The sequence below is a fragment of the Rhinolophus ferrumequinum genome, chromosome 14 (assembly GCF_004115265.2).
Source record: "Rhinolophus ferrumequinum isolate MPI-CBG mRhiFer1 chromosome 14, mRhiFer1_v1.p, whole genome shotgun sequence".
Lineage (NCBI taxonomy): Eukaryota > Metazoa > Chordata > Mammalia > Chiroptera > Rhinolophidae > Rhinolophus > Rhinolophus ferrumequinum.
Genome location: NC_046297.1, coordinates 53,374,845 through 53,389,820, shown reverse-complemented (window position 1 = coordinate 53,389,820; position 14,976 = coordinate 53,374,845). Strand labels below are relative to the sequence as shown.

The 14,976-nt window shown below is 31.4% G+C and overlaps 1 non-coding gene across 1 annotated transcript; it reads left to right on the top strand.

Moving 5' to 3' along the window:
* Positions 1–11,420: 11,420 nt before the first annotated feature.
* LOC117034229 (U6 spliceosomal RNA) lies at positions 11,421–11,527 on the top strand. The gene has a single exon (XR_004425042.1). It is a non-coding gene; the product is annotated as a U6 spliceosomal RNA (small nuclear RNA).
* The last annotated feature ends 3,449 nt before the right edge of the window (positions 11,528–14,976 follow it).

The following is a 14,976-nucleotide window of genomic DNA, read 5'->3' as shown; positions in this document are numbered from 1 at the left end:
CTTTCTGGTAACCATCCCTTTAGTCTGTTTCTATGAGTCTGTTTTTGTTTTGTTTTGTTAGTTCATTTGCTTTGTTTTTTGTAGATTTCACATATCGGTGAAACCATATGGCATTTGTCTTTTTCTGCCTGACTTATGCTAAGTGAAATAAGTACAATGCAATTTTTTAAGATTGCAATAAGAGAAGACAACTGCCATTTATGTTGCCAATCTAGCATTGATACCAAATCTAATAGGGACAGAACCAATATTAAAAATTGCCAATTAGTTTAACTGGAAAATGTCAATATAAGAAACAAAGTATTTGCTTATTAAATTTATTAGTATATTACATATCTGTATATTTTATATAAATGAGGTTTCTTTCTGGGTTACAGTCTCATCTCAAGGCATGAGTGGGAAGGATCTTTTTGAAAATCATTTGGTATTTATTGATAGACTTCAATCCCTTTTTGGCTGTTGGAATAAAGGCTTCAGTTTCCTGCAGCTACTAGCAAGAGGCCATGCTCAAGTTTCTTGCCATATGGACCCCTACATAAAATACTACATACAATTTATATATATATAAAGCTAATAAGGGAGAGGATCTTCTAGCAAGATGGAAATTAGAATCTTATGAAGCATAATAATGGAAGAGCCATTTCATCACATGTGAAATATGCTATGAGTCTAAACTAAGCCATAGATCCCACCTACACTAAAGGAGAGGAAATTACAAAAAAATGTAAATACCAGAAGATGGAGATCATTGCAGGGGACCTCTTACTGCTTCCTACCACAGTTGAAAAATGATATTTAAGTGATGTTCATAGCCAAAGCACTAAACATTTGAGAGTATCAATTCTCCCATAATTACTATTAATAATAATATGTACTTAATCCCAATTAAACTGATCTTTTAATTTTTCTTGGAAATTGACAAAATTATAATAAAGTTTATTTGGAAATTAAGCTTATAAGATGAATCAGGATCTACCATTGTTTCCCCGAAAAGAAGACCTAGCAGGACCATCAGTTCTAATGCATCTTTTGAAGCGAAAATTAATATAAGACCCAGTCTTATATTAAAATAAGACTAGGTATAATATATATTATATTATATTATATTATATTATATTATATTATATTATATTAATTATATTATATTATATTATACCCGGTCTTATATTACATTAAAATAAGACTGGTTCTTATATTAGTTTTTGCTCCATAAGATGCATTAGAGCTGATGGTCTGGCTAGGTCTTATTTTCAGGGAAACACGGTATATGTAGTCAAGATAAAGGAAAATTATAGAGTAATATAGGACTAGCCAGTTAATAAAACTTTTATTATTATTGACAAAAAAATGTTTGTCAATAGACAGAAAATGAGAATCTGTAAACAATCCCAAATAGGTTTTACTACACGACTGAGATGACATTTAAATACAACATAAATCCCTGGTGGCTAAAAGATCTATATTGAACATATGACAGGGAAACAAACTATTAAGAAAACCTGCTTAAATAAGTTTATAAATTTGAAGTATGGAAGGTCTTTCTAAGCTAAACCTAAAACCAGAAGACAATAAAGTAAAAGAATAAAAAATTTGATTCTATAAGATTTTTATAAAAATTAATTTATAAAACATTTTATAAAAATACTTAAGGAAATCAAATCTAACAATCCAGGAAAAATATTTGTAAAACATGAACTCATTTCTTGAAATAACAATGTTTCATTAAAAAAAAAAATAGAAAGAAAAAATAGAGAACAAACATAACTGGAGAGGAAACAAAATTTTAAAACATCAGTTTGAAAAGATTCCAAAACTCAAACCTAATTTAAGACATGCAAACTAACCCAACAAAAAGGTGAATTTGAATAAGCTATTAAAATAAGGGGCTGGCATTCAATACATGTAAAGTGTAAAGCAAACCAAAATAAAAAAAACCTTATATTGTTCAAAATAATATAAAACGTGTTATTCCTAACTTCTAATAAGACGATTTTTCCACTGTTCCATACTTATCACTATGTAGAGTCCAGGATGCACCCAGAGAGCTATAAACAGATGTGAAAGTTTATGCTTGGCAGCCAATAGAATCAGTAAAAAGCCAGTTCACTGAATCTTTAAACTGATATAATCTTTAAACTGGTATAATCTCACAGGAAGACATCAACAAGATTTCTGAAAGGAAAAGTGTGCCTAACACGACATGAATAAGTGCTTGAATTGATATACAATGATTGAATGGATCAAAATAATGAATAAAAATGTGTAGATATTTAAAAAATTATGAAATGGTATATCATGCATATCTTTGTGTGTGTGTGTGTGTGTGTGTGTGTGTGTGTGTGTGTGTGTGTGTGTAATTTTAATGCTCTGACAACTGGGGCCTTCCTGACACTGGAGGGACTGCTTCTCCCAGCGATGGCTAATTCTTAGAGAAAGGAAAAGACCTGCGTGACTTTCATCTGCCAAGCAAGCAATTCAGAGCCCACACCCTAACCACCTGCACTGTTTGGCTCTCACACTCAGGGCCTCTCTTCCTCTGCTCTAATTACCCCAGAGCCAGGTTCCAGACAACTAGAACAGCCCCTACGCCTCAGAGCCCTCTGAAGTAATTCAGACTAGCCCATTCTGTATCTGCCTATCCTACCCTGCCCATCCCTTCCCATGGAAACCACAACAAAGGTGCTTGCCCAAGTTTTCTCCTTAATACTTCTGATTCCTGACAGACCCGGTACTTCCTCATGTGGACTCCGAGGGTGTAAGGTGCCCCCTTCCCTTTGCACCCCATGAGTATAGCAACTATTCTGTCAATGACAATTATCCATGATATGAGGCGTTGCCATACCTGGATATTAATAAAACCTACATTTTTAAACAAAGTAGACCTCTGGGATTTGCATAAAAATGATACAGACAAGAAATTGACTTAAAGTCAAGTAATAAACTTAGAAAGATATGAAAAGTGTGAATAACAGAATTAATCAGGGATAAGTGTGATATTTCTTTTAAAAGAAGGTTTGAAAACAAATAACATGAAAGAAGGATATTTAGTACACACTTTTAGGAAGAAATGCCAATCCAGTTATACGAATATGAAAAGATACTGAAATGAGTAGGCAGAGATGGAGAGAAGAGTTCAAAAATGTAATGTGTATAAGAAATAATAGGTTATATTTTAAACATAATGTCTTTGCTATTAGGGTTCATGTTAACAATGGACAAAATATATTTTTAAAAAAGATTATATCAGGGCAGCTTTGCAACATGAAAGGACTATGAAGCAGTACTTGTAAATTTTAATTAATTATTTTAATCTCTAAATATATATTAAGTGCCCATTTCTTATACTATTCTAAAAACTAAAGATTCAAACTTTAAAAATTATAATCCCAAATTTTAAGGTCCCGGAATCTAGTGATAACAACAATCAAAGAATGTGAAAATTAAAAAAAAAAAAAAAGAAACACATGAGAAAAAGACTTCAGAAGCAACAAAAATGGGAGATTTTGATTTTTTGAAAACATATTCTATGAATCTGTAGTCATATTCATAACAAATTTGATCTCAATCTTACGTCACTATTTTCACTGAAAAGAAATACATATGTGTAGGTTTTATCCTTAAGTATTAAATAAGTATTTTAAGCATTTCTATTCTTAAATTGTGGTCTTTTAATATACAAACTTATTTTTGACTTATCAATTAAATGATTTTTATTTATTTACCTTAATGCAAAAGCAAATTCATTGTTGTATTAATTAATTCATTCTTTCATTCAAACAATTTATACACTGTCTATTGTGTGGTGCTCGGCATTTTTCTATGTGCTAGGCAATTACAAATTCTTTTAAATAGTATAGTTATTACAAAGTAATCTGAAATATAATGAAGCCATACTTTCCATTATTCCTAATCAGGTAAAAATCAGTTATCTAATAAAGGTGTCAAAACTACAGTGCAAAAAGAATGGAGAAACTGTCTCTTAATATAAACAGAAATAATGCATCAGCAGAACTGCCTGTATAAATGTGATAAGTTAAAATGTATATATGAAGTTTTTAAATTTGGATGTAGAAGTGGAATATTTTTAGTAACCAGAGTCCATTGTTACATACAAAAGTTCTGATCTGTCCCTTAAAGCAAGTAGTCTGGCCCAGGAATTGTAAATGTGTAAAATCAGTTGAGTTTCAGAAATGTGATATCATTTTATTCCTATCAGAAAGAGACACTAAAATGTAAGTTAATACCAAAATATACTTTGTGAATAGTAACGTATTATTTTCAAAAGGATAATCGCTGATTCAGAAAAACTATGTTGTAAACAATGGTAAACTGGCAGATCCCAAAGCAAAATGTTTTATCAGGGATATTTTCGATTTAAATACATCACCATGTTTCAGTTTTGGAATCAAAACACAAGATGAATGGTGGCTGAGTATATGAAATTAAAGGGATTAAAGTTTGAAGCTTTTAATACATATTTATCATAAAAATATGAAAATTGTGATCACAACTTCGGGCTTTCTGTAGACTGATGTAAATGCTAGTCCAGAAACTACAATTTTCTTGTAAAGGAAAAGCACTTTATCACCTACCTGCTGGTCAGTACAGGCTGTGAATAAAGGGTCCAGCAGGCCTAGTATAGCAAGTAAATTTGTGACTGTTTTCTTAAGAACTGAGAGGGAAAAATGTACACTTCACCAACAAATGTTTCCTTTGAGTCTCTGAGAACCAAAATCAAGGACTGTGAATACTAACTTAATTGCTTATCCAGTTTATCACAATTTTATAAACTATGATGAAATATGGAAGGGCACATGGGTATCAATCAGTAAGATGGGGCCTTAAATATTCCAGCCTTTAATAGCTATGTGGCATCACATCTTCAGTGTTGTGTTCCATTAGATACAGAAGTGATAAAAAAAAATAATTAAGAAGACTCAATTAAATAATATAAGTAAAGTACCTATCAAAACTCCCAATTCATTACGAGTCTGCAAAAGTATAGCTATTAACACCCAAATATTATGTTGTGATCACCACACCAAGAACACAAGAATCAGCACAAAATGGAACTGCATTTCTAGCTATGTAAACTAAAGCAAACCCAGTTTCTTTCAATGGTATTTTTTTCCATTACTTTTAACACACTAAGAATATAGAGTATAGCCTAGAATCGGAGGTAAAATCAACACCGCAGTATGGTAAGGCTTAAAAATATGCATATCCTGTTTGGGGGAAATGATAAAAGGGAGTGTCATATATTTCACCAGCAACTAATCTTGTTTCCAAAGCTGTACAATATATTAAAGTATAGAACAAAAAGCTGATGTGATTCCAGCAGTCCTTGCACTTCCATCTTGTAAACGAAGCTAGATTGTGAATGAGCTTCTGCCTTCTGCCCCTTCTAATGGCGCTGCTGTCAGATTTTCCTTAATTGTTTTGATTAAGAGGCATGAGGATTTTATGTAAATGACACTAGAAGGTCCTATGTAATTTATATCTTCTAAGATTTAATATACCTGTGGCTTCAAAAGAAATGCATACACATGACTTGCAGTCATTTTTGTTATCGGTATATGTAGAGTATTACAATTTTAATACAATTTTTTCCTTTCTTAAAATGTGTATACATTTTTTGGTACCCCCAGTATTATAATTACTTTCCAAGGCGGAATATGGGGAATGTTAATGTATAGTCTTCCAAAGTAATAGGGTAACCCAAAAACCCGAGGTCTACTTATGGTTTCCAAGATTCCCAATGAAATGACTGAGAGAATAAAAAGAGTCAGTGAAACTGGGATTGGTGCCTAAAATAATGTAAATGTAAATTTCATGTGACTATTTTAGAAATTTTGTTATCTATGGTACACATAGAAACAGACTTAAAAAAAAAACTTAACTTGGTTTACATCTCTTTTTAATCTACAAAAGATTAGTGGATGTAGTGTCATTAAAAACCTAATAATATTATTTAACTCAGAGGAAGAGAATAAAATCTGATTTGAGCACATACGAGGAGCACAAGTCTTCAGAGACCCCCTATTCTGAACTTTAATAAGTACACCCTATATAAATTTATTCCTTCTGTCATTTGCATTTTTAATATTTAAATCTAAAACAGTTTATCATCATCTTCATCAAACTATCATCGCCATCACTTACATCAGCCATTTAGTAATTATTCCATTGTAGCATATGTTTATTTAGGCAAGAAAGCCTTCTTAACTTCTTTACATCAGGAGACCTGGGACTATAAGCACTCACTAAACATTTGATTATATAGTATTATATACAACCCCCCAAAATGGAAATCCTTAACAGCCTATAGGTTCATATTCAACCAAACTTGGCAATAAAAAAAAAAAAAAATATACACATGACAACTTCACGTATCCCTTTGGAGAGTCTCAAGTCCACTTCACCAACTTCACTGCTGGTTTATTTTATTTTAAATGCCAGCAAACTATAGGCAATTGCGTTTTAAATGCCTGGAGTCACAGCTTTAAATTATTGGCTATTGTTAACCCACAGAGTTCAAAACACACATACAGTCCTCTTGATGGGCAGACTAATAAGGATGTCCCCAGGGTTTGCATTACCGACAGCTCCTATTGAGTTCAGCTCTGTGGGATATTTAACGTAATGTGCTGTTTAAATGGATTTTTCCCTCTGTGTTTCTGTCCAGGATCTTTCTTTGAAGTAACTTCACTTTAAGTTTTAAATTAAAATGACAAGTATAATTTTATCAATTACCTGATCAAAATGGGAATGAATCTCATGCTAAATCAATGACGTAAATGATGACATTCCACATGGGATCATGCAAGATTCAGGAAATGATGTAAGTTTGGAATTTTAGCCTAATATTTCCATACCTAGAATATTAATTTAATAAAATATGTATTTTACTGATAAGTCCCCAGATAACAATGTTTAGTATTTTTTTTACCAATTATTAGTTTCTGTATATATAGTTATATAATATTATTTGCATTAACTGCTATAAAACTTCAATAGCTCAATACTAGTAGCAATATCATTATAGAACCATCTATACGATTCAGCATGTAACTGTGTGAGCTTAATTTTCTGCATGTCTTAACAGGCACTGGTGGCATTTCAGTAACAACCTACCAGTCAGATAAGAATGGCTCTGGGAAATGCAGCCAAATCAAAGAGCAAAATAAATGAGAATATCCAGTAATTCTTGAAAATGTTATTTAATAATTTATCATCAGAAAGTATGATTTTAACTATGGTTTAAAGAATCACAATTCTTATTTTGGAGATCAGAGGGAAATATCATTATTGTTACACTGGTAATGGTGATTTGCTATCTATTTATGACGCTTTTTAAAAATATATTGTCTCATTAAAAATTATTTTTTAATGTCCTGAAAGAAGCACAAAGGATATTATAAAACTGCAGGGATAATTTGAAGCAACCAATTTTAAGAACAAGCTTAGGGTAGGAAAATAACATAAAAATATTTCAAATGCTTTTTCTCTGCTCTTCAATTCTAAGATCTATAAACAATAGACAGCCTACTGCCTTCTTAAAAATAAATCTTGGGTTTCTCTTCTCTTTTGTAGAGAGTAACTAATTGAATAACCACAAAAGTAGGTGGATGAGTTTATGGATTATTTTTAGGGGAGTCAAGAATAGGGCATATGAAGCTTTAAAAAAAAAATGAGTTTCATATTTTATAATGCCTAACAATAGACTTCAGAATCAATGCATTACCACATCAATTGTATTTTGACTAAAAATATCCCCAGAAGATTTAGAAGAACAGAGTATTGGAAAGATTATTGAACTTGAATCAGGAGAGCTGGATCCCATTTCAAATTTTGTCATAAAGTTATTTAAAGCTACACACAGTTTTGATAATTGTTAATAAAATATTTGAATACAAAACAAGATATTTTAATTTTTAAACTAAAGCTAGACTTAAAGAATAGTTGAATAATTCTACAAAGAGTTTTCATATATATCCCTCCTTCAGCTTTCTGTAATTTTTCCATTTTACATAACCATAGTGAAATTGTTGGAACCAGGAAGTTAACATTGATACGATACTATGAACTAAACTTAAGGCATCATTCAAATTTCATTAGTTTTTCCACTAATGCTCTCTTTGTGTTCCAGAGTCAAATCGAGAATCCCACATATGTACATTTGGTTATTATTTCTCCTTAGTCTCTTTTAGTCTGTAACAGTTACTCAGACTTCCCTTTTCTTTCATGACCTTGATACTTATGAAGAATATTGTTAATTTATTTTGTTTAGTGTTAGTCAATTTGATTGAGTCTGAGATATCTTCACAACTAGACTGAAGTTAGTCTGATGTTGAGTTCAGCATTATTGTTTTATCTTTATTATTAGTTTCATGTGCATGGAACACTGTAATAGTTATAAATTTATCATTTTTACCCCTCACAAAGTGATAACCCCCCTCCCCCAATCTACTACCCCTCTGACATCACATATAGCCATTACATTTCCACTGTCTCTATTCCATATGCTGTACTCCACTTCTTGTGACTATACATATATGAGTGTGTGTGTGTGTGTGTGTGTGTATATATATATATAATGAATGTCAACTATAATTATATATATATAAAATGAATGTCAACTATAATTATATGTATATAATATGTATATAATTATAGTTGACATTCATTATTATTCAGCTTTAGCTTCAGATGTACAGCGCAGTGATCAGGCATCTACAGCATCCCTGAAGTGGTCTCCCTAATAAGATAAGTGTTGAGTTCTTAAAGCATAACATCACAGTATTCATAATCTGCTATATCTTACTACTGGTGATGTTGACTTTGTTGACTTTCTGGTTTCTCCACTGTAAAGTTATTGTATTTCCTTTGTGGTTAATATAGTTTAGGAGTGATATTTATTTACTTATTTATGGATTCATTATTATTTTGATTTTGTGGATTATAATCAAGTACTACTCTATTTATTTTGTTGCTCAAATATGGAGTCACTACTTCAGTTTGGCACATGTGCTTTTCAGCAGGCCTGAAACTTTTTTTTTTTTCTTTTTAAATTTTTTGAGCATGTCTTTATTTTTTTGGTGTCGAAGAAAAGATAAATGAGAAAGTAAATAGTTTGATTTCACATCAGGGCCGGGTACAAAAGAAATAGGAAGAAGCAGGTATGGCAATAAGAAAACAGAGATTAGGAGGAAGTGAAATTTCTCATTATCTTTTGTACATTCAGAATGTTAGAACCATAGTAATTTCACATACCTCAAAGACCACTCAACAGTGAAAATCTGCCAAGATGTGGGAAAATTAAATATGAAATACAAACAATAACAAGTAAGCCTAACTCTATTATGAGGCTGATGGGTGCAAAGAAAATAATTACTTAAAGTAACTTCAGAAAACAGTATCTTGACTGGTTACTGTGAGGACAAAAAGAATATACACACATACACATATATACATACATATTATGTGTGTATATATATATATATATATAAAATATGTGTGTGTATATACATATAATATGTGTGTATATATAAAATATGTATATATAATATGTATATATATGTAAAATGTAATAGATATGTTTTTGTGGGGGAATAGGTAGGATGAAACTGCTTTGTATGTATATTACAGTAATAAAAGAAGTAAATATATTATAGCTGATAAGTACAAGTTTCCTCACTGTTGGGGAAATATTAATAATTTACAAATAAGGAAACAGTTTAAATTTAACTCTGTGATACTGGATTGGAATTTAACCTACTAGTACAATTATGGTATATATATTTATGTCATTTGTAATATACATTGTATGTGCATATACACATAAATAATTAGGTATGTAAATATAGATATGTTTATTTGTATGGGTTAGTATACATACTGACATTCCCTAGCTCTGTACATTGAGACGACCTAGAAGCAATAGCACCCCAGTAGTAATAAGCACACCCAGAGCCCACATGTTGGATTGTAAATGTCACTTTCCATTTCAATATATTTAGAATGTATCAAGACTCATTGTGGAGTCAGAGTTGTGGCAAGAAAACACACTTAAAGGTGTTTTAATATACTAGCTCAGAATTACTCAGTTTTGTTCACTAGGATAAGAACATCAGTACATTCAGCCAATGCTCTACTACTAGTTTTAAAGAAATTGAAGAAGACACCTCCTTAATATCAGTGGACTAGAGCAGTGGTTTCCTAATCATATTAAAGGAATGAAAATGCTTGATATTGATAGCAAGCCCCAAACAATTAACAAGCCCTCACGTCTGCAAGCTAATGATTACAAGGCTTGTTTATAATGTGTGTTAAGTTACGCTTGTAGTTCTTCTAATAATAATAGTTTTCTTTCCTCATCCTACCAGTCTAATAAAGCAATAATAGGTTTTTATTTTTGTTTAGGACTTCCAAACATATATTTCAATAAACATATTCCTCGATGTAAAACTATTTATTCAATATGCATAAAAATCAATATACAGATTCTAAAAACTGAAAATAGTGAGACAAATATTACTGAAGCCACACTTCTCAGGTGCACTCCAATAGCAGATATATGAAGAATAAACAGATAATTATAACACAAGGTATAAACTCTCAGAGTTGCAAAATGACACAAAACTGTGTTCTGGAGAATAGATATGAGTTGATAAATAAACTCTGATGCGAGGCTGTTTTCAGAGAAACGTGGCATTTGAAGAGGACCATGAAAGATAGGCTTTGAAAAGGGCATGAAAATGCTAAGCTGAAGAAATCTAATGTGTCAAGACACTATATAAAAGGTGAACATTTCAATGTCTCTTGAGTTCATGACAGTTAGCTACTAACTTAAAAAGGCTGCAAAAATTCCTTAAAAGTTATTGTGTTAAAACCACTGTCATTTATTCAGAGTAGATCAAGGCTGGGCAAAGAAGAGAGCAATTATTTCTGCCCCCAAAGTTTCTATTTTTCTACTGGGACCAGTAGGCAGTCTGGGCATGACTTCCTCATGGTTGTGGCAGAGATGTAAGAGAGCAACTCTCAGCTTGCGTCACTTCTGCCAACATCCCATTAGCCAAAACAAGTCATATGATCAAGCCGAAATCAAAGAATAAGGAATATTACATTGCCCTTGAAAGTACTGGGTAGAGAGTGAATCTTTTCAAAAAATAATCTGGTACAAAAAAACATGTTATTATTAGTTTTCTTTCAAGAAAATATCCTCTCTGGAGTCTATTGAAATTCTTACAATTTTCTCTTGTTATTTTTATATGTTTATAATTAAGAAACAATGGCTAATTTATATTTTTACACAAGTTATCACAATGTATCACCTTGACTTTTAATATTTTAGCTGCTCATGGAGCAGATATATGTAATAATGTTCACCTTATTTACAATAACTCAAAATAGTATATCTAGTGCTCACTTTGGTACCATGTTTATTAAAATTGTAATGTTACAGGGAAGATTGGCATGGTTTCTGCACAAGGATGACAGGGAAATCCTTGAAGCATTCCGTAGTTTTTTTGTAATGAGTAAATAAGCCATAGAAATCTAATGCATAGTGAATATAGACAATAAAAATGTACTTAATAATATATCATGATACATTTCTTAATGGCAATCCTATTACAATATATAAATGTATCAAAGTAACATACTGTACATGTTACAAAGTGTAACATGTCAAATTTATTAGTTAAAAAGGACAGTATATCAAGGTTTAGATTTCACTGCATTCATTATTTATTTTGAAATGTTTGCCATAGAATTGAAACTGAACTATTTTCAATGGGAGAAATATAAAGGGTACAATGGACTTAATTGGTTCATTTTAGCTAGAAAACACCATGGTAGGTGTATAAGGTTTTGAAAAACATTTCCCCCTAGGTTTTTAGAGAAAATTATGCCTTCAATTAAAAATATACCTGAAAAAATGCTTTTTGATATATTGGTAACCAGTCCAATTTTAGCATATTTAACATTTCAAAGCATGTCAATATGTATTTTCTAAGAACCTCTGTATCCCAGTATCTAGGTGGAAGATTTCAAACTGGATGTCTAGTTATTGATATTCTGAGAGTCTTCATGTTCCATTGATAGCGACTTTCTAGTTTTCCTAGTTTGAATATATGAGTAATTACATGTGTAGTATCATGAACTTCCTGGAAAGAATATTAGGTTTAAAAATGTGGTATGCTAAAACACATTATATAGATGTGAGAGTTCATCTTTCTGTTAGGTTGCCATTATTTGCCCAGCAGAGAGGTCAAATGCTAATATATTATAAGGAAGTTTGAACTGTGGTCTCTAGCCTTTTTTTACAAGTTACTTTATTTACCTTCAGTTTTTAAAATCTATAGTAGAGGAAAGCATACTTATATTTTTTCATAGTTTTCAACATTTAAGATCTGAGAAATTGAGCTATCTCACACAAATCATATAAGAAAAATAATGTATCTGGCTCTCAAAATGGGTAAAGGATGGAAATCATCAATCTCTCTAGACAATGTTATTATGTTTTCAAATAACTTCTACTGCGTTTCCCTGAAAATAAGTTCTAACTGGAAAATACTAAGCCCTAGCATGATTTTTTCAGGATGACATCTCCTGAACATAAGCCCTAATGCGTCTTTTGGAGCAAAACTTAATATAAGACCTGGTCTTATTTTCGGGGAAACTCGGTAGAATGTGCTTTTAAAGTTGATCTTCCAGTTTCTGCATGTGTGACCAGTAAAACTGTCCTTAATTTATTATTAAAGCAAGAAATATACAGATATATAGGTACACACACACACACACACACACACACACACACACACACACAGAGGGTGCCAAAAAAAATGTATACACATTTTAAGAAAGGTAAAAAAAAAAAACTATATTAAAATTGTAATAATCAATATATACAAAATAACAAAATATGAATACAAGTTATATGTAGACATTTTTTGGCACCCCTGAGATATACACAATATATATGATATATATGATACATATGATATATGATATAAATGTGTGTGTGTGTATATATACACACACATATCATATATGTATGATATGTATGACATATATGTATATATATATACACACACACATCATATATATATAAAATGAGTGAAAGATCTGAGAACTTTGAAAATAAACATATCATTTTAGATTTGTATGTATGATCTTCTTTTTACTCAATAGCATCCATCCATAGTAGATACATGTCAGTAATACTTACTGTGAATGTGTATATTTATCTTCTGTCTGTATTTCAATGGCATTGGAAGATTTATTCATTTCATATGAGATTGTACTATATCAATTTCAGGAGTAAGATTGTGTGAATTTGCTATTCTTCAAAATTATATAAGAATTGCCTTAAAATATGACTTCCTCTCACCATATTCCTTTGCTCAGAATAAATGAAGTGTAACCAACAGAAAATGAACAATTCACCAATCTATTATCAATTTACATGCAAATCACATACACTTTCTATGATAAGTATGCCTAATTCCATAAAGTCAGTAGCCAATAATGGAATATCTATGATGTAATATCTTGGCATGTCTATGAATTCATAAACTGTGCTTTTTAAATGATTGCTGACCACTAGATACTATGACCACATTTAGAGTTCAAGAAGTAAAATAGAGTACACAACACACTGATTGCTTCTCGTTAAAAATGTGATATTTTTACTACCTGAATTCAAGTATTAAAAAATAATGCATGTAGTATCAAGTATACAAAGTAAAACTGTAGATTTTTGAGCCATCAAATTATGATTTTATTTCCATACAGCTCTTATTGAAAATTCCAGTGTACAGATTAAGCAAAATAACTCAAATATTCTCCGTTACCTGAACATTGTGATTATTTTGCTTACTATTAAAACCAAGTTTTCCTCAACACCCCCATGAATTCATGTTAGACCTAATATCATAGCCCTGATTCTTGACAGTCAATAAACATTGATTGCTATGTAACTTCTAGAATATTCATTTTAATCAGAAGAGTTTTGTTGCAAGTCACCTAGCACTATAAATTAAATTAGTAACTCTTATGAATATAAAATTTGTCATATTTCACCAAAAACCTAACCTCCTATAAATAGGTCATTTTTTTTTTCTTGTATAATTGTAACTCCTCCTAGAAGAACATCTGGGTTTTCTCTTCAACCTTAACCTCAAATCCTCTTCAAAATTTTGAGGATGAATTAATGCTGTCATACTCACTTAGATCCTGAAATGGTGACTGTAGAGGGAGAGTGGACCTGACTTTCCGTTAGTGGCAATAACCATGGTGCAATCTTTAGTTGGATTTCCCACAGCATGTAAAGGGAATCAAAGTGGACTACTTCTTCTCCATATGCCTATGCCCCGCAAAGTTGAAAATCTGAATATAATGTCACTTCTGTTTATGAAATGCCTTTGTTTTGAAAGAGTCAATAGCTCTACAGGTAACAGCAGTCACATTCAGAATGCTCTGACTTCTCACGTGTGTCCTTGCGAAGGGTCCGTTGAGAACAAAGAACCAAAGAGCTTCCTTTCCATAACGGAGGCTAAATTCATACGAACATTGCACCTGAACTTCATGGTTCCTGTTTTAGGAGGATGAAGCAATCAATTCTTTTCATTTCGTGATTGAAAGAAAAGCTTTCTCTTCATATCACCCCTCTCCAGCCTTCCCCATTCTGACTTTTCACAGCCAATCATTCAGTTAAGGTAAAATAAAAGTATTAACATATAAAGCCATCAAGGAAAGTAGTTTTATATTTTTTAATTCATTTAGCTGTTCATTCATTTAGTTCATATCTATCTTGAACTTAAATAATGATAGGAACTTAATCTAATTTGTGGAGTTATTTCAGTGAGCAAGACAAAACCTGGTCCTTGCTTTCAATAAAGCTTATGTTGCACCTCTTAAAATTGTACCACTCTGTTCTGTACTTTTTTTTTTCTATTTGCTTGCCAGTTTTCT